At 37.7% G+C, this 25,797-nt stretch overlaps 1 protein-coding gene across 8 annotated transcripts in view; it reads left to right on the forward strand.

Moving 5' to 3' along the window:
* The window catches only part of NCOA1 (nuclear receptor coactivator 1), a 279,235-nt gene that overhangs the window by 65,342 nt on the left and 188,096 nt on the right, over positions 1–25,797 (forward strand). For 5 of the 8 annotated variants that reach the window (XM_031654984.1, XM_031654990.1, XM_031654991.1 and 2 more), the window contains exons 2-3: positions 523–658; positions 21,120–21,204. The exons of 1 other annotated variant lie outside the window; for it this stretch is intronic. The gene's annotated coding sequence lies outside the window, so the exon portion shown is untranslated. Of the gene's footprint in view, positions 1–522; positions 659–21,119; positions 21,205–25,797 lie in introns of those variants that run through there. 2 more of the 8 variants (XM_031654985.1, XM_031654987.1) reach the window with 2 other exon arrangements.

Below are 25,797 nucleotides of genomic sequence, written 5' to 3' on the forward strand. Positions count from 1 at the left end.
CTCCCAAAGTGCTGGGATTATAAGCATGATCTACTGTACCATTAATTTAGTAAAATCTAATTTGTAATATCCCACTTCCAGTGGCCTAGGATGGAATAATAGCCATGATATCAGGTGCTTCTTTATTACAGAGTTCTTCTGCTAGGAACCTTGTTTCCTTTTACTGTTCCACTTTACCTGAAACTGGATACTCAGGCTACTGCTGCTGGAGTGACTTCAGCAACTCCCCTGGAATACCAAGGCAAGCCCCAATTGATTGCATACCTCCTTTGGGGATCTGAGCTTTTAAAAAAGCCAGCAACTACCTTTTATCAACTTGATATATTTATCTATTATATCTTTAATCTTTAAATTAGTTTTTAAAAACTTGTTGGTGCTGACAAGAATGAGAATTGACATTTCTTGAATAACTAAAGCATCTGTGTAAGAATCTTTGTATGCTTACAAACAGTGGTGTGTCACAGTACCTAAAATCTGTAATGTTTTCAATGGCCCGATTGTGTCTTCTGTCTCCTGCTTTAGATCTATCCATACTAATGGAAACGTAACTGGAACTGACTCTGATGATAAAATCAAGGACCATCAAGCAAGATCATGCAGTAGGCAACTTTGCTTCCACATGAAGTTACCAACATTTAGAATTTCTACTTATTCTAAGGTATTTGAGACGCAATTTTACTTTAGTTTTGACTCCTTAGTAGTCATTTTGTAGTGTTGATTTCTAGATAATAGGTTTGGTGAGTTTAAAAGTACTTAATATGTTAGAATGCTTAGCTCTTAGAGAAGAGTTCACTTCCCTCCTTTCCCACTATACTCCCAAAGAAACCAACTGAGAAGTGATCCAGATTTTTTTTTTTCAAAAGCCTACAGTACTCAGTATTCCCATGTGGTCTCACAACCAAGTACTAACCAGGCCTGACTGTGCTTAGCTTTTGAGATCAGATGTGTTCAGAGTTGTATGGCTGTAGACAAGATTTTAAAGGGATCTATTTATTAAAATTAGGAAAGCATATCAATTATAAGAAATACATTAAGTGTAGATTAAGTCTCAGTAACTATATTAGAGGAACTGGAATAAATAAATATCAATTTCATAATTATTTACATTATGACCCTGAGAGAAACAACTGAACGCAGCACTCTGAGTCCACCTGCATGATGTCAGAGACCTTATTGATCTTCCTTTAGAAGGTTTGAAACCTTTCTCGCCTTTCTTCCTAAATTTATTGTTAGGGATTTTCTATTCACCAGTATGTGTCACTGTTACTCTCTATAAGCTCTCCCTGTAGGACCTTTGGGAGCTAATGAATTACTTGGGCCAGAAAACCAAGATATTTAGTTAAAGAATCAGGTGACACTTCCAAAATATGGGGTGGATCCCCACTTGAAAGACCACGTAAGACAAATAAAACAAAAAGGAAATATAATGTTACCAGAAAGCAAAACCAAAAATAATTATATGTTTTCACGTAAATTACAAATAGGTAGAGTGACTTAGGTGTTTATTTAAAAACAAAATATTTTTTATTTTAACTATATTTTTCCAAATAGGCAGAAAGTATGGAAACTATTTTAGGGGACAGGTCAAAGTTTGTTGATTTCTCTGAATATGTTACAGAGTTTTGTGAATTAATATTTTGCTAGAATATAGAGAAGGTAAAACCTGAGAAAAATTTAAATATGTATCACTTACTGCTAGGATTCTTAACTTTGTTCTGTTCTAGAAGACGACTTTGTAAAGCATAAATTCCAAAATAATAAGAATTCATGATATTGGAAATCCTTAATGTCATGGGCTCCTTGGGATGTCATTTCACTGAGTTTTGCTCGGGCCCACTGGGCCCACTCAGCCTGGCAGGCTGTGTGCAGCTCACACTATTGGCCTGGATCCCATGCCTGCCAAGGGTGAGCAGAGCAGTGAGGGGTGTGTGAGCAAGTGAGTGTGGGGTCTGGCCACTTTGCACAGCCGGGCACACTGGCTGTGGTGGGGCAGGCAACTCCAGGTACCAGCATGGGCACTGGCTCCCTGCCAGCTGTGTCTGGACCAGGTGTATCACAAGCAGCTTCCCTGGCTGGCACCAGGGAATGCAGTGGTCCCCGGAAGCTTGGAGATGCCAGGATCTGCAGAGCCCTAAAGAGTGTCAAAGCCTTGGCTCGAGGAACTCCTAGGTCTGGGCTCTCTGAAGGGCTGCAGCTCTTCTGTCTTCTTGTCACCCTCAATGTGGCAAGCAAGGAGCGTATTTCAGTCCTGTTTCTGTTACAGCTCTTTCAACCCTGCTATTCAATGTGTCCCAAGTTCTTGTCCCACACCCAGGAAGAATAAGGTACATGGATAAATGGAGGGTGAGCGAAGTGAACAGGAACTTTATTGAGCGATAGAACAGCTCAGAGGAGACTTGCAATGGATAGCTCCTTTCTGCAGCCAGGGTGTCCCAATGAGTGCTCAGCTTTCAGCAGAGAGACGACCATGGAGTCGGAGTGGGTAGCGCCTCTCTGCAGCTGGTCATCCCATCCTCTCCTCAACTTTCAGCAGAGAGGAGACCCTGGAGTGGGTGGCCCCTCTCTGCAGCTGGTCATCCTATCCTTTCCTCGAATTTGGCTGAATCCAGGGTTTTTATGGGCTTCAGAGGGGTTGAAGTACATGCCAATTGGTTCATGAGTGGTCCCAGAAAAAGCACCGTAAGTTTCCATTCCAGTCCACGGGACTGGCAGCCTGGCCCCCAGGCTTCAAGCATTCCCTGGTTTGAAGGTGAGGTTTTCAGGGACCTGCCCCTTTCTGCCCAGAAGCCTATCTGCGTCCTACCACTCTTCGTGGTGCCCAGGCTGTTCCTGCTTTGGAGCACCTGCAGGCTAGCATCGAGCCTCTCCTTAGCCTCCCTCCCGTGCTCGTCAGCACCTACCCAGCTGGGTTGCAACAGTGCCTGGCCTTGGCCTCAACTTTGAGATTGAAGCAGGTACTGGGAGCAGGAAGAGGCCAGGCAGTGGGAGTAAGCACTTCTGAGCCTGCAAGGGCATGGGGGGCCTTCCTGGGTCCCCAAGAGTGCAGAGAAGTCTGGGTCCACAGTGGTGGCTGGGCAGTTGCAGCTGCACCCAGAAGGGCAGGCCTTCTGCCTGCTCCCAGCCCCTGCCGGCCCAGTGGAGCATACAGCCCTTCCTACACTTACCCCACTGCTGCCGCTCTAGATGGGCCGCTGCTGCCATCAGTAAGACTGCCTCAGCTACCAGAAATGGATTACCTCCTGGAAGGGGTTAGTGTAATTGAGCAATTTTTGCTAAAGAAAAATTATCTCAAATCAAGTAGCAGATGAAAAAGAGGTTACTTTGATGATAAGTTTTGAAATGTCCCTAGCAACTAGTAAATGTATTGTACTTTTCTTTGTTTGCTTGATGTCATTTGAACTCAAATAGTAATGATGATTAAATATATAGTTTGTCTTAGTACCAGAGCCATTTTACTTGTTTTTAGGTGTATCTTTTCTCCTTACTTTCACTTAGGAACATCAGCGGAATGCCCAAGCTTTGTAAAGAATGATTCTAGATATGGGGAAGAATATAAATCATTCTGTAACTTCGTTATAAATGAAATTGAAGATGTCTTTTATTCAGAATGCTTACTCTTAGGCTAGGAAGACTGGATACACCCATCTGAAACCATTTATGTGCAGTCATAGAATGCGCACATCAAGTCATAATCTAGAGTCCCTTTCTAAGTAATATACTTAAGTTCTATATTCAGACCTTAACAAAAGTAAAGATTAGGGAATAGGAAGTTTTCATCAATTGAGTTTGGTAATTGGTTGTGTGAAAGTGCCATATAGCCTAAATTAGGTTGCTTAAATTTTTAAATTAGGAATTTCTTATTTATCAGTTTCTTTTTTTGAGACAGAGTCTCATTTTGTTGCCCAGGCTAGAGTGTGTGGTGGCATGATTGTGGCTTACTGCAACCTCCGCCTCCTGGGTTCAAGCAATTCTCCTCCTCCCCAGTAGCTGGGATTACAGGTGTGCGCAACCACACCTGGCTAATTTTTGTATTTTTAGTAGAGACGAGTTTCACCATATTGGCCAGGCTGGTCTTAAACTCCTGGCCTCAAGTGATCTGCCTGCCTCGGCCTCCCAAAGTGCTGGGATTACAGGCATGAGCCTCTGCACCTGGCCGTTTTATCAGTGTCTTATATCTCCTCACTGTTTTTCAGATGTTCACAGAGTGATAGCCCCTATTCATATTTTTCATTTTCCATTTTGAAAATGAAGTGAAAAATCTCACAAATTTGTGCTTGGAAGAGTTATACATTTGAACTTCAGATTTAAAGAATATGGCATTTTGTTGTTTTGGGGGATAAGAGCAAAATCAATACGTGAGACGGTAAGTTAAGGCCCTAGAACATTTGCAAAGTTATATGTCCTGGATTACAGTTTACATTAAGTTAAAATGGTACCTTTTTAAAATGTTTTGTCTGAACTCAGTAAAACATTTGAAAGCAAATTTTGGCAAGTTATATTAAGGGAATGGATATTCCCTGCTATAGTTTTTTCTGTGCTATGATGGAAAGAGCAGAAGCTTTACTTTCATGCTGCCTTGGGAGAACTGAATTAATATTTCTTAGTTTCCTTTTCTGTAAGAATTAATTTTTAGAGGTGATGAAGAATGAAATGTGTGTGAAATAATGAAAAATAATGCTTCTTAATGTGAAATTAATGAATGTTGTTGCTAAGACAGGGAGGTGCACATTACTGTGTCATTCAGAGGTATCCTTTTCACAGCAAAAAACAGGTCTACTCACTATTGAGAAGCTTGTAAAACCAGTTTCAAAGTTAATAGCAAGTATTATGCTTGCAGAGAAAGTAAAATGAGTTTTTGGCACAAATCCTTTATCAAAGACATACCATCTGGAAAAGCAATTACTGTCATGTGCACATGCCAGTATTTTGTTTTTCAGCTGGATGAAAGCACTGATGTACAGAGGATATACTAGTGCTTGATACAGGTGTGTTACTGTTTATCACTGAAGAATCACTATAGCAGAGGATTTTTATGTTTTGTTTTTGGTCAGTTGTTTTTTTACGCCATTATAGCCTAGAAAAGCTGCATTGTGTTCTTCTGATCAAAGCACCAACAACTATAGTTGCAGGATATGGTCTACTTGCTTTTTAAGTAAAAGAAGTTGCAGCAGGACATCAATTCATATCCCACTTTTTTCAGAGAGGAGAATTGGCATTTAGTAATGTGACTTTTTGTCATGATTTAGTGTTGAATAAAATAGTAAAACTTGTGAATGTAAGCAGTTTTGTCCACTAAAGCCACCTCTTTTCAGTTTTATGACAAAATAGCAGCAATAGTATTTTGCTTTTTCACAGTGGTATGCTAGCTGTATAGGAGGAAAGGGCTTACATGTTTGTTAATTAGTTTTTTAGTAAAATGAGATAAATACTTGCTACTGATATTGTCATTTCTATGATTTCACGGGACCTGACTTACCTAGTAGCTGTGATACTTCAAATAGTCTCAACTTACAACTTTATATTCGTGATATCATGAATTTCAATGTTAAGGATGAAATATGAGGATTTTGTAAAAGTCTGAATTACGGTGCAAAATAATTCAATCTCTGAGAGTTTGACCGTATCCTCAAACTTGATGGTTTTACTAATTTATTATTTTTTTAAATGAATTTGAGCCAGGCACGGTGGCTCACGCCTGTAAACCCAGCATTTTGGGAGGCCTAGGCAGGTGGATCACAAGGTCAGGAGTTCAAGACCAGCCTGGCCAATATGGTGAAACCCCGTCTTTACTAAAAATACAAAAATTAACCGGGTGCAGTGGCAGGTGCCTGTAATCCCAGCTACTCGGGAGGCTGAGGCAGGAGAATCGCTTGAACCTGGCGGGTGGAGGTTGCAGTGAGCCAAGATTGTGCCACTGCACTCCAGCCTGGGCAACAGAGTGAGACTCTGTCTTTAAAAAAAAAAAAAAAAAAAAAAGAAGAAAATTTGTATTATACATGTCTAAAAACCACAACCAAATTTTGAAATAGAACATGAAGAAATACTTTCCAGAGTCAAAATGCAAGCAGAAAGTAGATTAGGAATCCTTTTTTCAGTTTCTCAAGTTGAAGCACTTAATTTCCAGCTTTAAGTGGTATATACTTTTTTTTTTTTTTTTTTTTTTTAGCATTCAAAGGAATGCTGAAATTAAAAATCAGTGAGAAATCTTGCTATGTAATTTCTGGGTCCATATTCAATCATAATATTCAGGCTGTATAATGCCACTGATTTATGATTTATAATTAGAGATTTTTATTTAGTAAAAATAAAGAACAAGAAAGAAACCAGCTGAATATGAAAATTGGTTTATGGTTCAATCTGATTCCAGATGTGGGGTTTGAACATCTTGCAGTGAAGTTATCAAACACTAATAGGGTTGTGACAAGACAACTCAGGTGCTTAATTGAATGGGCTCTGGTTGATCAAAGAAGATGAGACAATCTGAGCATCAGTAAACATTAACTGCAATATAATGAACCATATCAAATATGTTTAAATCCATGAGTTCATAATGATACTTTTAAAACTCATTAGTTTTCTTCAGAGTATGCTAAGGAGCCAACTATACTTCAGAGCAACTAAATAGTTGCAGAGAGGAAGTTTCTTTTCTCAGATAGAATAAAACATCACCATTTTCTAATGAATTCCTGGACCTAAGCAAAGATCATGAATGGCTGCTAACAGCACAGGAAGAAACGGACATTAGTTTTCTCTTAATGAAAGTTCACAGGGCTGCCCATGAAGTGTTCTTGCCAAAAAAGTTGAACCTGAATCTGATCAAGTCTCTAGCTCTGCCAGTTTACAGGAAACACAGAAGACAGAGAAACACATTAAGTGACACCATGTGAATGCAGTTAGCAAAATATAGGTTATGGGGAACTCTTAGAGACATATGACTTGTTATTTTTCAGCAATCAAATTTTGGGGCAAAAAAGAGAAATGGAGGAGGAAACCGTAGATTAACAGCAATGCCTGGACTTTGAGTCTAGATTTTAATAAACATTTACGAAATAGGGAAATTTTAACACTGACAAGATATTTGATATTAAAGAATTATTGTTAATTTTTAGGTGAGATGATAGTATGTAGTTATGTATTTTTTAAAAGCCCTTACCCTTTAGCGACACACAATGAAATGTTGATGTAATGAAAGATATGCCTGGACTCCTGCTTCATTAGTATCTGGAGTACAGGGGAGGTTGTGGGTGAGGATTAAGTAAGATTGGCCATTAGTTGATCATGCAACTAGACACTTGTGATTTGGGGGTGGGAGTAATTCTTGATAATATTCCGTAAACTTTTTTGAAAAACTCCATAGGAAAAAGGTCCAAAAATACAGTTGAATTATGTGTATTTAGCAACCTGCTGAATCATATTTCTAATAATTTCTTGAGTCTGTTGAGTGTACTATATAGAAAATCCCATTGCCTATAAGGGACAGTTTTACTGTATAGTGCTTACTATTTACCAGGCTCTATTCTCAGCAGTTTATACATATTTACTCTTTAGATCCTCACAAGAATGCTTATGAAGTAGATATTAACTTGCAAAGGTTACCCAGGTGCTATGTTTTAGAGCTGGGATTTGTATCCAGACTTTCTAGCCCTAGAGTCTATGCCTCTCTAGTTTTTGTATCTCTCTTTTATAACTTTTTATTTTTAATCCCTCTACTCCAGTCCTTACACCTTTTATTTCTTTTGTTTCTCTTAGTGCACTGGCCAAGGAGTTCAGCTTTTAAAGACCAGTTTTTGTTTATAATTTTGATTTTGAAAGTTGTCTTAATGCTTAGGGAATCCAGAGTCCAGCTGACGTTGCTCCTTTACAAATACAAGGTACTTACTAAGAGGCTAGAATTAGCTTACTGTGTATCCAGAAACCAAAGGATCAAGTGTATTAGAACAGTGTTTAGTATTTTTTATTGTATTTCTCTTCTGATCTGTAAGCAGCTCATTCATGGCTCATTTTACTTTTAATTACTTGATTTTATTGGTATTACTTGCTGAATTTCTTTCTGATACTTAGATAAACTTACTCCTTCCTCCCCATAACTCCTACACGTGTTATGTAGTTATACGTGGATTACATGAGATAATCTTAAAGCACTTAGTACACAGTTTTGCACATAATAAGTATCTAGTAAATGTGCTTTTCGGTTTAAGAGACAATCACTTCATACTTTTGATCAAAAATTGTTCTTTATTCTTTAGGTAACTTTTGAAATGGGGTGGGAAGAATATGGCTTAGTCACTTTAAGAAGTCCTAGGCCTGGGACAGGTGGGTAAAACTCGATAATGTGTTAGGGTGGTTTAATGAGTAAGCTCTGTGTTCTCTGCAAGGAACTTTTTAATGATAGGCTCTGAGTTCAAGAAAGATTACTCACTTGAGTTGGTTTCCGAAAGAATACTTGTCTATTGGGGATGAAGTGGGAACAATTTAGGGAAAACGTGGCCTGTCCCAACTTCTTGAGTTTTTCGGTTCCTCTTGAGCCAACTGCAAAGGACGTTATGACATAGTAAGATACTACAATTCATGAAAGGAGGCACATAGGCACTAGTAAGAAAGAAAACTTTTGATTTCATTCGTATGAGAGAAGGATCACAATTACAGGTAACTTTTTCTTTAAGATTATGGAAGGTGACTATCTGAAGACCTGGGATAGCTAGTTAAAAGTTGCGTGGCTCACGCCTGTAATCCCAGCACTTTGGGAGGTTGAGGCGGGCGGATCACGAGGTCAGGAGATCGAGACCATCCTGGCTAATACGGTGAAACCCCGTCTCTACTAAAAATACAAAAAATTAGCAGGGCGTGGTGGTGCGTGTCTGTAGTCCCAGTTATTCGGAGGCTGAGGCAGGAGAATAGCGTGAACCCGGGAGGCGGAGCTTGCAGTGAGCCGAGATGGGCAACTGCACTCCAGCCTGGGTGACAAAGCCAGACTCCGTCTCAAAAAAAAAAAAAAAAGGGTTGTGGTATTTTTCTTTGCTCCATCACCTCCCTCTCTCCACCTGAGCTGCACCTGTTATTTTATATAGGAGTATACTGAAGCAACCTTTTAACATATCTTTAATTGTATTTTTGAAAGTGATGTTAAAGTATTTAGAAACTAAAGACTGTGGCCACACAAAGTATCTTTTATTTTCCAAAGGCCAGTTATTATTATTGAGTGGCATTGCTATTGAGATTGCATTACCAATTACTTGACTGTGTTAAAGAAGGGGATTTGCTTTTGGGGGCCCATAGGTTATTGATAATATTTTTTTGAATAATAAATGTGTGTGACAGAAACCCACTCTCAGATCTAATCATGAAATGAAATGCTTTCCAATGAAATCTGGATGTTCTGGAAGCCAAAAGGTGATATATAAGAGGAAGCATAGTTGAGAGGTGCTGAATTTAACTTTTGTTATCAGTTACTTGGTGAAGGCATTGAAATGTTTATTGCTTTGAAGATTATCTTAAATGAGGAGGCATAGTTAATGTGGTCTATACAGAATGTGAGATGAAGTGAATTTAAGGGAAAAGAAAGCTGATACGAGAAAAACAAAAATATAAGAAAATAGCTAATATTTAGTGATTGCTGTGTATCAAGCACTATGATAGATATTTTGTACATATTTTCAGATACTGTCCCAATAACCATTTAGGTGTAAGTTACTATTAAACATCTATTAAAGTTTTTGAGAATTTTTGACATTTCTTGAAATTAGAAATTCCTTACATTATTAAGAAACACTCTTTGGTTGACCTTTGCCAGCCCAGCAAACCCAGAGTTAGATTAGGTGCAAAATTGAGAATCTCTGTCCTTACTCTTCATATCGTATGGATGCATTTAATGCTAGTAAAAATTGTAAGCCTGAATAAATGTAGTGTAAAACCTGCATTGATGATTTGGGGTTTATTTAGTTACTTATGAAGCTTTTATCTAAATTTGGGATTAAGTTGATTTTTCCAGTTTTCCAGTTAATGCAACATTTTAAAAAAGTTTTAGATTAAACCACAAAGGAAAACCTCAGTAAATTCCAGAAAAGCTGAAACTACGTATGTCCATTCTCTGACTACAACGGAAGTTTAAAGTGTACAACTTTAACCATTTGGACAAATCAAACAGAAAAATTGCTTAAATAAATGTAGGGTAAAACAGGAGATCAAATATACAATAACTGGTCATTTAGCACCTGAAATGAGATTCAGGCCAAGACTCATACTGTGCTTAGAAGTAGATTAATAGTCTTTGTTAACTTCACTGTTAATGAATGAAATAAATGTACTAAGTACTAAACCTTAGAATTTAGTAAAACAAACAACAAAATAAATGCCTAGTTTCTGAGAAAGGGAAGATACTAATAAGATAAAAGCAGAAATAGGTGACTTAAACAGAAACCACAGAAATGAAAAATCTAAAAGCTATTTCTTAGGGTTGAAAAACAAAATGGAAAAATATCTGATAAATCTTACTAAGGAAAAGATGGAAAACCAAAATTAAGTTTATAAAGCAGATATAAGAATAGAACAGATATTTTAAAAATAGTAAGTGAGTACTATTTATTAACTCTAAGCTGATTTATTTGAAATGAATCACGAAACACCCAAGCTGATTTAAGAAAAGTTGGTCTGGGGCTACATCCAGCTAGCTCCAGAACCAACTTTTGCCGGTTAATTCTTTTTAGTTTTCAAGGAACATATAATTCCTATGGTGAGAACTATTTTAGAGATTATAAAAAAGATGGAAATATGCCCAATTAATATTATAAAATCAGTATAACTCTCTTAATGGTTCAGCGGAGAAGAACTCTTTTGGGGGAGTTTACTGCTTTTTTTTAGTTTCTATTGTAAGAACAGATTTTTCTTGAAATTAAAACAATTGAGAAAAGAAAAAAACCAGAAGCTCAAAACTTAAAGATATCGTTTCTATTTATTAATGTATTTACCATTGCTGGCACTCTCCTTTGTATAGATCAAAATTTGAATCTGATATTCTTTTTCTTCTGCCTAAAAATCATTTCTCTGAGTGCATAATCTGCTGGTAATGGATTTGTCTCAGCCTTTGTCTAAAAACATTTCTACCTTCATTTGAAATATATTTTAACAGGGTACAGAATTTGAGGTTGACAAGTTTTCCCCCCCTTCCAATCTTGCTCCATTGTTTTCTTATTTGTATAATTTCTGATGAGAAGTTTGCTGCCATCCATACCTTTCTTTTTCTGTACACAATCTTTTTTCCTCTTCTGGCAGTCTTTAACATTTCTTTCCTCCCAGTCACTGGTTTTCAACAATTTGATTATGATAATTGTTGGTATGGTTTTCTTTGTTTATCCTGCTTGGATTTTGTTGAGCCTCTTATGAATCTGTAAGTTTCTGGTTTTGATAGCATTTGAAAAAATTATGCTCATTATTTCTTCAAATAAGTTTTTTTAAATCTTTTTTTCCCTCTGTTTTTTGGACCTCAGTTACATTGATCTTAGCTTGTTTGTATGTTGCTGCAAATCAGTGGTATTCACTTCCATTATTTTTGTATTTTTCTCCTTTGTGCTTCATTTTGGTTATCTTCTATTGCTATATCTTCAAGTTAGCTAACCATTAAATCTGCTGTCGATCCTATGCAGTGTATTTTTCATTTCAGATTTTGTATTTTTAATTTCTGGAAGCTCCAATTTGGCCTAAAAAAAATCTTGCACTTCTGTGTTCAACACTTCCATGTCTTTCTCTGCTTTTTTGAGTGTATTAAAAATATGTATAACTATTTTGGCATCTCTGTTTGCTATGCTCTCTGTCAGTTCTGGGTCTATTTTTATTGATTTGTTATTCTCCTGGTTATAGGTCATATTTATATGTCTGGTAAATTTTGATTATCAGACATTGTGAATTTCATGTTACTGGATGTTAGGTTTTGTGATAAAGAGGCTTTTTTTTTTTTTTTTTGAGACAGAGTCTCGTTCTGTCACCCAGGCTGGAGTGCAGTGGCGCAGTCTCGGCTCACTGCAACCTCCGCCTCCTGGATTCACGCCATTCTCTTGCCTCAGCCTCCTGAGTAGCTGGGACTACAGGTGCCCGCCACCACGCCTGACTAATTTTTTGTATTTTTAGTAGAGGCGGGGTTTCACCGTGTTAGCCAGGATGGTCTTGATCTCCTGACCTTGTGATCCACCTGCCTCGGCCTCCCAAAGTGCTGGGATTACAGGTGTGAGCCATCACGCCCGGCCAAAGAGGCCATTCTTTTAAGTAATGTTAGTCTACGTTTTGGCATGCAGTTAAATTTTTTTTTATGCCCTTTAAGACTTGTTTTGTTTTAAGGAAGCTTTGTTAGGGTGAGTCTGGAGTAGTGAGTAGACTTTTCTCCTAGAGCTAATTTAGAAGTTGATTTCCTTCTGAGGACTTTACATGATATTTCATGGATTAGGAGGTCTTTTCACTCTACCCTATTGGAATACGAACTATTCATAGCCTTGTTTGAGAGTTTCAGAAATTCTTTTTTTTTTTTTTTTTTTTTGAGACGGAGTCTCGCTCTGTCGCCCAGGCTGGAGTGCAGTGGCGCAATCTCGGCTCACTGCAAGCTCCGACTCCCGGGTTCACGCCATTCTCCTGCCTCAGCCTCCCGAGTAGCTGGGACTACAGGCGCCCGCCACTGCGCCCGGCTAATTTTTTCTATTTTTAGTAGAGACGGGGTTTCACCATGGTCTCGATCTCCTGACCTTGTGATCCGCCCGCCTCGGCCTCCCAAAGTGCTGGGATTACAGGCGTGAGCCACCGCGCCCGGCCTGAGTTTCAGAAATTCTTTGGCCTTTTTTTTTTTGGTTTGCTAGTCCTTTCTCCAACCTCAGGTGGTTTCCTTCCACACAGGACATATCAGCACTCTCCCAACAGCCTGTGGGAACTCCTTTGCATGTCTCCAAGGCACTGTCTCTGTATGTAGTTTCTTTCTCTCTGTTAGGCTAGTCCACAAATTCTGGCTGCCTTGGCCCCACTGTCAATCTTCGTGACCTCAACTCTTTGAGACTGTGAGGTTCTGTTTAAGCCCCATCTCCCCTCTGTACACTACATCCTGTAAACTGTTTCAAGGGTGTGAGGTCAGGCAAATGTAGGACTCACATCATTTTTTCATCTTTTCTCAGGGATCCCACTCTTGCTCTGACTGTTATCTAATATCTGAAAGCCATTGTTTCATCTGTTTTATCCAGTTTTCTGGTAGTATAAGCTGAGAGAGCAAATCTAATCTCTGTTCCTCCATCGTGGCTATTTGTGGAAATTCTTGATTAACTTCTTCTCCTCCTTTTTCTGTGGATTAAGATGTGGGTCTAAGTTAAAGAAGTTAAGAAACAAGTTGGTTTGATCTCAGTGTTTCAGGTATTTGGCTTACCAGTAACTGAGGCAGAAGAGTCTCCAAACTCTTTGATGACGATAAACAAATGATTTCACCTCATGCATTCCCCTCTCACTTTCACTGTCTGGAACCTACTGCAGTAGTAGGGTGGTTGATCAAGAATTATGGTATTCTGAGTTTTGGTCAATTGCCACATAGTTTAAATAAGTTCTTAGTACTTTTAACTGAATTAAGACCCATACTTATTTGCTTTTTCTCAGCTATTTCTGTTTGCTGGTATTTACTTTTAATTTTATCAGATTTTTTTGTTTGTTTCTGTTAGTTGCTAGTTTATCTAACTGGTTGTCATTTTTCAGCTGGATTATATTTTCTTTATATATTTTGTATTTTTCTGCATCACAGTAATGTTTAGGCTCTTGAAAGTGTTTGATCTTCATGCATTGTATCTTTAGTTTTGTTATGTGTTTTTCTAATCTTGCTTTTCTCTACTCAAATGAATGAGTGAATAAATTAGTAACCGAATAAATGTAGACACATATACTCACACACAAAGTGCATTTTCTCAATTCAAACACTATTAATTGTGACATATACCACAGGTTTAATATATTTTCATGAAAAAAGAAACAGTTTATTTTTTAAATCCTTAAAGGTTTACTGACAGAAGTATCTATTTATCCATTTATCCATATGACTTCTACCTCATCTTTTTGGGAATCATAAGATTGAGTCTAATTGTCTTCCAAATTCTGACATGCTGCTTTTCCTTACCTGTGCTTGCTTTCTTGGTCTCTTTACACATTATAATTGCCAGTATAATTTTGAGTCATATGAGAAATGTGTAGAATTTAACTGCTTTTCTTTCTGGTTGAACTCATGGTTTCAGTTTTTTTATAGATAAGCCGTGAATTAAATAACTTCCTTTTTGAGTCAGCTGGAAACTTTTGACAGATTGATATCCAGTACTTGGGTGATAGTACTTTGTAAAATGCAAATTAGTCCCACCAGTGTCTTCCAGCTCTGATTATTCTATGATCTGTTTTGAGAGATTGTGCAATTTTTACTGCTTTTAATTGCCCTTGCTTGGCTTGCAACAGACAACTTTTGCATCACAATAGCTTTTTATTTCAGTGCCTTGTCACGGTTCAGTCTTTCTGAAAACATTTTCGAGCAAGTTATGCTTTCAGATTTAAGTTAAAATTCAACTACATCTGAGTTTACCTATGCAGCTAACTCAGCTGTGGTCATAGTTGGATTGACAGATACCTTCCTTGGGAATGTATTTTCTATAGGTTTATACATGGGTGGGCAGTGACGTACCTCACAACTTACTCTTTTGCTTGGCTACTGGCAAATTTTTTTGGATTTTGATTCTGATACTTCTAGTTTCAGAAACCTGAAAATAATTATTTTAAGAAAAGCAAGTATCTTTAGTATTGAGAAAATCTAGTTTAGTAATTTAGTATACAATGAGCAAGCATAAAATCTGTCAGTGGTAGAATTGTTTAATAAGTTTTGGGATGATCAGATAGCAGTTAGGAAAGTTCGTGTAGAGCCTTTTCATATGCAAATGTTATGGTTGACCTTTTTAAAATGGAAAAACTAGTGAAACTGCAAAGAATAGTAATCTTCTAAAGTAAGAAGACTGTAAAGAAGTGATTATAAAAAGTTAAGCACATCTGTATGAAGAAAACCAACACAATTAAAACTAAAAAGAAAAATAACAAAGTGGAAAACACAGATATGACCTTACATGATTATTGTATTATGAAAATATTTACGACACTAAGATTCCGGCAACTACATTAATAAAGGACATGCCCATTAGCTCATAAGGAAAAGAGTTCAACCTCATTGGTAATTAAAAACAATAGTGAATAACTTTTTTTATGCTTATTGAGTAACCATAATAAAGAAGTCCATAGGGAATCAAATACTCATGCATTGCTTTTGGAATTGGAACAACTCATTTGAGAGGTAGTATGGTAGTGTGTATCTTAAAAGCCATAAACATATCTAAGGGCATGGATTAATGATCTTGCTCTTGGGAATTGACCCTAAGTAAATAAAACAAAGAATAAAAAAAAACTATTTTAGAGCTGCATTCACAATACGATTACTTGTCATAGTAAAAGCTGAAGACAACCTACTTGGTCAACAGGGAAAATTTTGATATGTTATGCTAAATTAATACCTGAATAGTTCATATTCATTTCATCTAAGTGTAAGCACTGTGACAACAGGGACTGTATCCTTTCTTTTGTTCTCTGCTGTAAAACCAGTGCTTAGAAAAGCTTGGCGTGTGGTGGGTACTGAAAAATTATTATTAGTTTTTTTTTTTTTTTTAAATGAGCAACAGAATAATATTGAGTTAAAAAAGAATTTAAACATACACATACAGAACCTGTTCTCACATACCTTAATGAGTAAGGGAGAGGGGAAACAAGTTGCTTGATGGAGTTTTTAGAGGAATTTGAACTGGGGTTTGCAAGTTTAGTAGGATATGGATTCTCTTGGGAGCCAGGAGGTGGGAGTGCTACTCCAGGAAGAGGGATTTATCTGAGGAAAGACCTGACAGTGGGAATTGACTGGAGAATAAGGCAGGAAGTTAGGCATTTATAAGGACAGAATTCTGAGTGGACTTGTAGAGTTAGCTAATGAGGTGGGGCTTTATTCTTCTGTATGAGAAATCATTGATGCTTTTTCAACAGAGTTTGATATTGAAAGAGCTATATAATTCAAGGAGTTAATCCACCTTTGCCATATAAGACAGGTTCACTCCGGGAGGTCAGTTAAACCAGGGGTCCCAAACCCTGGTGAGAGACTGTTGGAGTTCATAGTTACCAAGGTAGCTAGAGCTTGAGTGGCTAAGACAGTCACAGAGAAGTGAGCTTAGAAGTCTGAACCTTGTTTCCCTTAAGAGTTGTCACAGTTTAGTAAGCAACACAAACCAATAAGCAGGAAAGTTGAGCAGAAAGTGGCTGCTAACAAACTAAGAAGCTCAGCAGAGTTTTCGGCAGTTTCATGGTGCTAGAGATAGCGGCGTCCTGGTAAACACCCTAGGTTGAACAACTGCATCCTAGCGGTAAGAGTGAACCAGAAGTATGCTAGGTCTTAATAAGATTGAAAACAAGCTTCAAGTTAGCTTGATCTCTGATTTGATTAGCTCCCACTGCCAACCAGAAAGTAAAGAAACTCTTCAATTGAAGATAAATTTCACATCCTTTATAGTTTTTAATGATACGGTGTTTGACATTGAGTCCCCAGATTCCAGACATGCCAAGAGCCAGGAACAAGAGAAAAAACAGATGCAAAAATAGACACAGATGATCAGGTGTGGACGTCAGTAAAAAAATATTGTGCCATTTCTTTCATTTCTCCTTTGTTTCTGATGAGATGTCTGCTGTCATTTGAATTATTTTCTCTTATAGGTAAATTATCATTTCTCTCTTACTGTTTTTATTACATTTTCTATGTCTTTAGCTTTCAGAAGTTTAACTGTGATATGCCTCGATGTGGATTGCTTTGGGTTTATCCTGTTTGTGGTTCACTCAACTTCCTGAATCTGTAAATTTATGTTTTGCCAAACATGGAAAGTTATCTGGTTTTATTTCTAAGAGCACTTTTTCAGCCCTGCCCACTTTCTTCTTTCCTTGTTTGACTCCATGGCAGAAGATAGATCTTTTGTTATAGTCACATAGGTCTTGAGGCTCTAATTATTTGTTTTCAGGCTATTTTCTCTCTGTTGTTTAGACTGGATAATATCTATTGTTCTATATTCTGGTTCAGTGATTCTTTTCTCTGTCCCTTCCATTCTATTGTTGCATCCATCCACTACATCTTTTGTTTCACCTATTACATTTTCCAGTTCTGAAATTTCCATTTGGTTCTTTATATCTTTTCTTTCTTTGGGGTATGTTCTTTATATCTTGCTTGGTTTTTGAGACTCAACTATTTTGTTGTTTCAAGTATGTCTGTAATGGCTCCTTGAGTCATTTTTATGACAGCTGCTAAAAATGTTTTTCAGATAATTTTAATACCTCCATCATCTTGGTATTGGCATCTGTGGATTGTCTTTTTTTCATTCTGTTTGAGATATTCCTGGATCTTGGTATGATGAGTGATTTTTATTTGATACCTGGACATTTTTGGTATTACGTGCTGATGCTCTGGGTCTTATTTAAATATTCTGATTTAGTTGGCGTCCTCTGGCCCTGCGCCTACATGAGAAGGAGGGAAGCCTCATTACTATCCTGTCGGGATACAAGTCCAGGTTCTCTACTTTGCCTCTCTTGACACTCAATTTAGGGAGAGATTCTTTGTTACTGCTGGTCTGGTCGTGGGTGGGAGTTCTGGCCCCCGTTGATTTCTTCCTGGCTGTCAGGGGCAGGAATATGTCATTATGGTTCCCCACATATCCTCCACCGGGGGATAGTCTCTTTACGGTGTGATGGTGAAAGGCCTGACTCTCTAATAGGCTTCTCCAAAAACAGCCTGTGGCAGAAAGAGAGAAGGGTACCTTGTTACTACTAGGTGAAGGTCCAAGCTCTCCATGTGGTCTTCACTGACCCTGTGGAAAAGGAGGTCTCATTATCACATGGCAGGGACTGGCTCCCTACTGGCCTTCTCTGACATCACCATTGTCGGGAGAATTGAATGCCTTATTACAGCTAGAGGAGAATAGACATCTAGGCTCCCTACCTCACCTTTGCTGGTGTGGGTGGGAGCTACAGACACAGAGTTGTTTTTTACTTTTGTTTTTGTGTTTTTGGTGATGTTTGGCTAGGTATAATGGCCTCTGTCTGGATTGTCTCTTTCCTTATTTTTTGCCTAGAGAGAACAGGATTTTGTTTTGTTTGGCTGGTTGGTTTTGTAGGGGAGTCTGGGCCTATGGGTTTTTTCGGGCTGCCAGCTTCTTCAGCTCCAAGGTCATGATATATAACAAAAACAGAAAACTACAGGCCAATATTCCTGATAAACACAGATGCAAAAATCCTCAACGAAATACTAGCAAACTGAATCCAATAGCACATCAAAAAGATTATACACCATGCCTAAGTGGGATTTTTCCTAGGAATGATTCAACATATGCAAATCAATAAAAGTGATTAATCACATCAACAGAATGAAGTACAAAACAGTATGATCACCCAATAGATGCAGAAAAAAATCATTTGATAAAATTTAACATCCCTTCATGCTAAATCTCTCAACAAATTAGACATAGAAGGAATATATCTCAATACAGTTAAAGGCCATATATGACAAACCCACAGCTAACATTATACTGAATGGGGAAAAGTTGAAAGTTTTTCCTTTAAGAAAACGAGTAAGACAAGGATGCCCATTTTAATCAGTCTTACTCAACATAGTACTGGAAGCCTTAGCCAGAGCAAATAGGCAAGAGAAAGAAATAGAGGGCATCTACATTGGAAAAGAGGAAGTCAGATGGTCTCTGTTTGCAGATAACATGATCTTATATATAGAAAAATCTAGAAACTCTTACTTTTTTAAAATCAGTTTTAAAATTGATAAACAAATTCAGTAAAGTTGTAGGATACAAAATCAACATAACAAAAATCAGTAGCATTTCTATACATCAGTAATGAACTAGCCTGGAAAAGAAAGCAATTCTATTTACAATAACTACGAAAAAACCCCACCTAGGAATAAATTTAACCAAGGAGGTGAAAGATCTCTACAATAAAAACTACAAAACACTGATGAAATAAATTGAAGAGGACATACAAAAAATGGAAACATACTTCATGTTCATGGATTAACAGAGTTGATATTGTCAAAATGACCATACTACCCAAAGCAATGTGCAGATTCAACACAAGCCCTATCAAAATACCAATGACATTCTTCACCAAAATAGAAAAAATGATCCTAAAATTTGTTTGAAACCACAAACGACCCCAAATAGGCAAAGAATTCCTGAGGTGTGGGAGAGGACTTTGGAGGCATCACATTATCTGACTTCAAAATATACTGCAAAGCAGTTGAAACCCAAACAGCATGCACTGGCATAAAAACAGGCACATAGACCAATGGAGCAGAAGAGAACCCAGAAATAAATCTACATATTTATAGCCAACTGATTTTTAACAAAGGCACTGAGAACATACATTCAGGAAAAGACAAGCCTCTTCAATAAATGGCGCTGGGAAAACTGGATATCCATATGCAGGAGAATGAAACTAGACCCTCATCTCTCGTTGTATACAAAAATCAACTCCAAATGGTTTAAGACTTAAATGTAAAATCTGAAACACTTCAGGACATTTATATGGGTAAAGATTTTATGGCTAAGACTTCAAATGCACAGGTGCAACAAAAGCAACAATAGACAAATGGTATTACATCAAGCTAAAACACCTCACAGCAGAGAAAACAATCAACAGAGTGAAGAGACAACCTGAAGAATGGGAGAAAATGTTTGTAAACGATTCTTCTGATTAGAGATTAATATCCAAAATAAGTAAGAAACTCAACAGCAAAAAGCCAATAATTCAATTAAGAAATAGGCTAATGATCTGACTAGACATTTCTCAAAAGGAATATGCAAAAGGCCAACATGAAAAAATGTTGAACATCAGTAATCATCATGGAAATGAAAATCAAAACCATAATGAGGATTATTTCACCTCAGAATGACTGTTATCAAAAAGACAAAAAATAAATGCTGGCAAGGATGTGGAGAAAAGGGCACTCATACACTATTTGTGGGAATGTAAATTAGGACCACCATTATGCGAAACAGCGTGGATACTCCTCAAAACTGAAAACAGAACTGCCGTGTGTTTCAGCAATCCCACTACTAGGTATTTATCCAAAGTAAAGGATAAGAGTATGTTGACGAGATATGTATATTCCCATGTTTATTGCGGCATATCACAGTAACCAAGATATGGAATCAACCTAAATGTCTATCAACAGATGAATGGATAAAGAAAATACGGTATATATACAAAATGGAATACTATTCAGCCATAAAAAAGAATGAAATTCAGTCATTTGGAGCAACGCGGATGAGCCTGGAGGACAGTGTATTAAGTTAAATATTTAAGTCAGACACAGAAAGACAAATATAGCACATTTTCACTCATATTGTGGGAGCTAAAACTAAGTTGAGCACATAGAAGTAGAGAGTATAATTGTGGTTACTAAAGGCAGGAAGGGTAATTGGGAGGCAGGTATTGGGAGAGGTTGGATAACAGTTACAAAATTATAGGTTAGATAGGAGGAATAAGTTTTGGTGTTCTATAGCAATGTAGGGTGACTATCATTAACAAGAATTTAGTGTGTATTTTTAAATAGCTAGAAGAGAGGATTTTGAATGTTCCTAACACAAAGAAATGATGAATGTTTGAGGTGATTGATATGCCATTACCCTGATTTGATTATTACTCATTCTATATATGTATTGAAATATCACTGTACCCCATAAATATAGTTACTAAATGTCAATTTTTTAAAAAGCTATTTTTCAAATGATAAAAAAATTGTTTTGTAGAATGTTAATTTTCTGTATTCCATTTTATTAAAATATATGCAATTTTATTTTTGTTTGCTTCAAGAGAAATGTCCCAGTGTAGTTTATATATTAATTATGCATATCTTAATGAATTCAGAATAGTACTTTAAATATATTAAGTTTACTTACTGCTCCCCCACCCATTTTCCAAAGTAGACTGCATTAATTTCATGTGATTGATCCAAGTAGATCCAATTGATTGACTTACTGTTTTCCTAATTTCAGATTCCAATTACAGCTACATCAGAGAATGAGTTAATCTCCTCAGAAATCACTAAATACTACTCTGAGGGGCTTAGAAATTAACAGGGTAAGTTGAATATCATCTTAAATACTATCTGAATTTTTACAGTGAATTCCTAATTTGGGCCTATAGTGTGTCAGGAAACAAGTTGGACACTGGGAAGAAGATTCTTACTTTTATTTTCCATGCCTGTAGTGGTTTTCAGCTTTCTTTTGAATCAGGGCCCCTTTGAGAGTCTACTTAAATCTGTGTAGATCTTTTCACAAACATTCACACATGTTCAGTCAGAGTTTGAAGATCTTCAAAAATTTCCTAAAGTTCACAGACCCTTGGGCAACCCTGTGCTTTGCAGTTTTTCAGACATTTTTGCAGGCTTTGTTTCTCTTTTAAATATTACAACTCTGTGAATTAATGACTGGTATTGATATTTTACATTGAAGAAACCGGTGCTCAAAATGGTATGTGACTTTTCTTGTAATGCAGCTGTCAAATGTGAGGCTAGAATTGAAGACTTTCCCAAATTTTAATAATACTGTCGGCTTTTTTTAAGGTTCTTTCTTCTTAGTATGTCAGATTGCTCCTTAGTAAGATTGTGTCAACCTTTGCTCATTGTCAGCAAGTGAGCATGTCTGCTTCACCACATTATCCCATTGGGTGTTCCACCACCCTAGTGTTTGCTAAATTGGCATGTAGATAATTGCATTTCATTTTAATTTGTTTCTTTGTTGTTTTTAGAGTTCTCTATCCACTTATCCATTGGAGTCTTACCAATTTTTATTCTATTGCGTATGAATTTTGAATATATTAAGCATATTAACTTTGTCATGTTTTGTGCAAATACATTTACCCTTTCTATTTGCCTTTTTACTTTGCGATATTTTTATGTATAGAAGTTTTGAAATGTTTAAGTATTCAGACCTACTTTTTCCTCTACATTTTTTCTCTTTTTTTAGTGTAGAAATTTCTAAATGTTTGATACATCTCAGTGAATGCAGACACTTACATTCACAGATTTTTTTTTAACATAATGGCAATCTGATTAAAAAAGGAATGTCAGTTAAGTTACAGTTTTTTGACTTTGTCATGTGTTTATTGGTTTTTCATCTTCTTTGAATATTTTAAAATATTTAATCTTTCATAATTTTTATAAATGATATGTAGAAATCTACATTAGTTCTGATAGCATTTAGTAAATGTTTCATTTTTACCCAGATTTCAAAGTATAGTTTACCCAGTGTAACATTTTCACATACACGTATATTTCTTTGTCTCTACTAAAGTTCCTTTGATCTAATTATCTGTCATGGCATAATTATGTATTTTTAATGTTATTGTAGCTTTAAAGTGTTCTTTTATTAGTTTTTCAAAACTGTTTTATTCTTTGGTATTTTTCCAAATTAACTTGAGAATATATTCATCAAATTAAAAAGTAAACATATGAAGGATTTTTAATTATGATTGCATTGAGTTTAAAGATTCATTTGGGGCCGGGGTGGTGGCTCACACCTGTGATCCCATCACTTTGGGAGGCTGAGGCAGGTGGATCACCTGAGCTCAGGAGTTGGAGACCAGCCACGGCAACATGGAAAAACCCCGTCTCTACTAAAAGTACAAAAAATTAGCTGGACATGGTGGCGAGCTCCTGTAGTCCCAGCTACTCGGGAGGCTGAGGCAGGAGAATCCCTTGAACCCAGGAGGTGAAGCTTGCAGTGAGCCGAGATCATGCCACTGCACTCCAGCCTGGGAGACAGAGCGAGACTCAGTCTCCAAAAAAAAAAAAAAATCAGCTGGGCCGGTGGTGTGCACCTGTGGTCCGCGCCTATGGTCCCAGCTACTCGCGTGACTAAGGTGCGAGAATTGCTTGAGCCTGTTTGTTTGTTTGTTTGTTTTTTAAGACAAATATCTTCCTCTCTCGCTCAGGCTGGAGTGCAGTGGCATGATCTGGGCTCACTGCAGCATCTACCCATCAGGCTCAAGGGATTCTCCTAGCTCAGCCTTCCTAGCAGCTGGGACCGCAAGTGCACAGTGGCACAATCCCAGCTCTCTGCAACTTCTGCCTCCAGGGCTCAAGTGATCCTTCCACCTCAGCCCCAGAGTATGCCCAGCTAATTTTTGTTTTTTGTTTTTGTTTTTGTAGAGACGGGGTTTCACCACATTGCCAAGGCTGGTCTCAAACTCTAGGCTCAAGCAGTCTGCCTGCCTTGGCCTCCCAAAGTGTTGGAATTATAGGCGTGAGCCACCATGCCTGGCCAGCTTTTATATTTCTTTGTGCTTTTTCTACACATATGCAACTTGGAATTAGATCTCTGTCCTCTCAGAGACTTTCCTTATGCTGTCTGGCCCCCAGGAGCCTCTTTTCCTAGTCCTTTCACTGGTAGCAGGGGTTTCTTTCTCTTCGAGTCTTAGTGTCCCCTTCCCCCACTGTTATGCCCCAGAGAAATACATAGTGAAGATTCTTCCCATATTCTTCCTACTACTCTGGCCCCTTTCCCGTTTCTTAGGACAGAAGGACAGGTTTCTTTTAGGCTTTCAGATGTGCTGCCTCAGTAGTGCAGCTTCATGACTTAGACTGGCTTTGAGGCAGAGTCAGCAGAGAAGAAAAAAAAAAAAAAGAAGAGTAAAGAAACTGGGAACTCCCCTCATACTGCTCCAAACCACATACTTTGTAGCCCACAGATGCTTGTTTTATACCCACTAGAAAGAGGGGGTTTCTCCTGGAGTTTTGCCATGTATGTCTGCTGCCTAATTCTGGGACTCTGCCCACCCTCAAGTCAGAGTGGTAGATAAAGAAAGGATTAAAAAAAATAGTAGTAAAGTTACCTTCATATTGGTTATTCTTCACATTTTGTCTTTCTTCTCCAACATACCTGACATTGTTACTTTTCAGTTTTCAGGAAGTTGCTTTTAGTATTCTGCCCAGAGTTTTTAGTTGTAATCAGTGAGGGAGAGAGGCTGTAAAGGGCTTATTCCATCTTGACATTCACTGAAAGTCATATTATTTCGTTTTGAAAACAATTTTTATTTTCCCAAAATTCTTCTTGTTCCTTGATTATTATAAGAACAGATTTTTTGTTGTTGTTGTTGTTCTGTGAGATTGTCTATAGCCTGCTATTATCTCCATTTCAAAGTTCACACTATAAGCCATCAGACAAAGACTTTAGACTCATGATAAATGCTGTGGCTGACACTTACTTGTCATTAGAGTTGTACTGGCCATCACTGGTGGTTTTTCACTCAGTTGTTTTGTGGCCTGCCCTTCTGACCTGAGGTCTTTAGTAGGAGAAGAGGTAGATGAATGGGCTCAGTCTGCCATCTTCAACTGAATGTCCACTGTTAATCTTAAGGTGATATTGGTTTCTAATGTGCGAAGTATTTCTGTTCAATTCTCAGATAAAATAATCTTCAGTAAATCTAGAGTAGGATCAACACCTTATTCATACTCAGGTGTGCAAGAAAATATAGCTTCTTTATTTTTCTTATCTGTTCCTTTTGATGAACCCTGGTCACTGGATGGCCTGAGGAAGAGTACCAGACTTAACTCCCATCTGGTAAACTGGGTCTTATCCAATAGTTTAAATTGTTCTGTTTGGATATTTCAGCTTCTGGATACTATTCATTCAAATATTATCTCTTCCTCAGACCTGCCCATAACAGAATCTAGACTTATGGGTTGGCTTGTGTGAACTTGTAGTGGTGGAAGCACACCAAGACCCTCAGTCTATGTACTATCTTTTCTGGTTTCTTACTGGCCTCTCCCTGGAACTGTGGCCACTGAGGTTTACAACTAGTAAACTAGCAAACGATATTACCCGAGACCTGTTCTTTTGACTCCTGGGATTCATTGGCCATCTTTCCTGGTGTCACAGATAGCCTGAGGTCTGGGTTGGCCCCCTGAGCCAGGTATTCTCTCTTCCAGGCCTCTTGCTATGGAATTACTTTGCCCCGCTGGCAAACTCGTCATTCTGTATCTTAAGTTACTTTTCCCGTACTACTTTAGAGCACACAGAAATTTCCTAGTACCTTCCATGGCACATGAGAAATAAGGGAGATGCCAGAGCTGATCTCACATTCCTCCTCAACCTTCCTGGTTTCTGTGCATATATTTTGGTGTGGCTATCTCCAGCTTCTGTTGAGTAGGCATAGGGAGAGGAAAGAAGTTGGTGGGGTGTGTGTGTGTGTCTGTATGTGTGTGAGAGAAAGTGTGTGTGTGCACATGTGGCAGGGAAGTTCCTGGAAGGCAGTCATTTTGTACAGTCTTAGTGGGAAGTGAAGCTGACTGTTCTAGCTCCCAGATTTCCTTACTCCCTCAGACATTCTTTTCTTCTGCAGCCTTTGCCTGAAAGATGATGGGAGTATTGGTCACTTGTATCTTCTATCTCTGTCTCACCTTTTAATCCCACAATCCTTTGTCCAGAATCAGGTGTTTGGGGATATAATTTATACTTTTTCTAATTTATATCATCTTTCTACCCTAATTGATAAGCCCCATGTTCTAACTGTCATGAGCAGAAGGGATATCTGCTCTGTACTATGGAAGAAACTATAATCCTACTCTTTCAATCTTGGCCAGAATATATTAGTGTCTAACAAATTCCTTCTTTGGGAAAACCAGACTTTCAAAAACTTTTATCTTACTGTACAATTCTTTCTTTAATTCGT

Source organism: Papio anubis, chromosome 14 (genome assembly GCF_008728515.1).
Source record: "Papio anubis isolate 15944 chromosome 14, Panubis1.0, whole genome shotgun sequence".
NCBI lineage: Eukaryota > Metazoa > Chordata > Mammalia > Primates > Cercopithecidae > Papio > Papio anubis.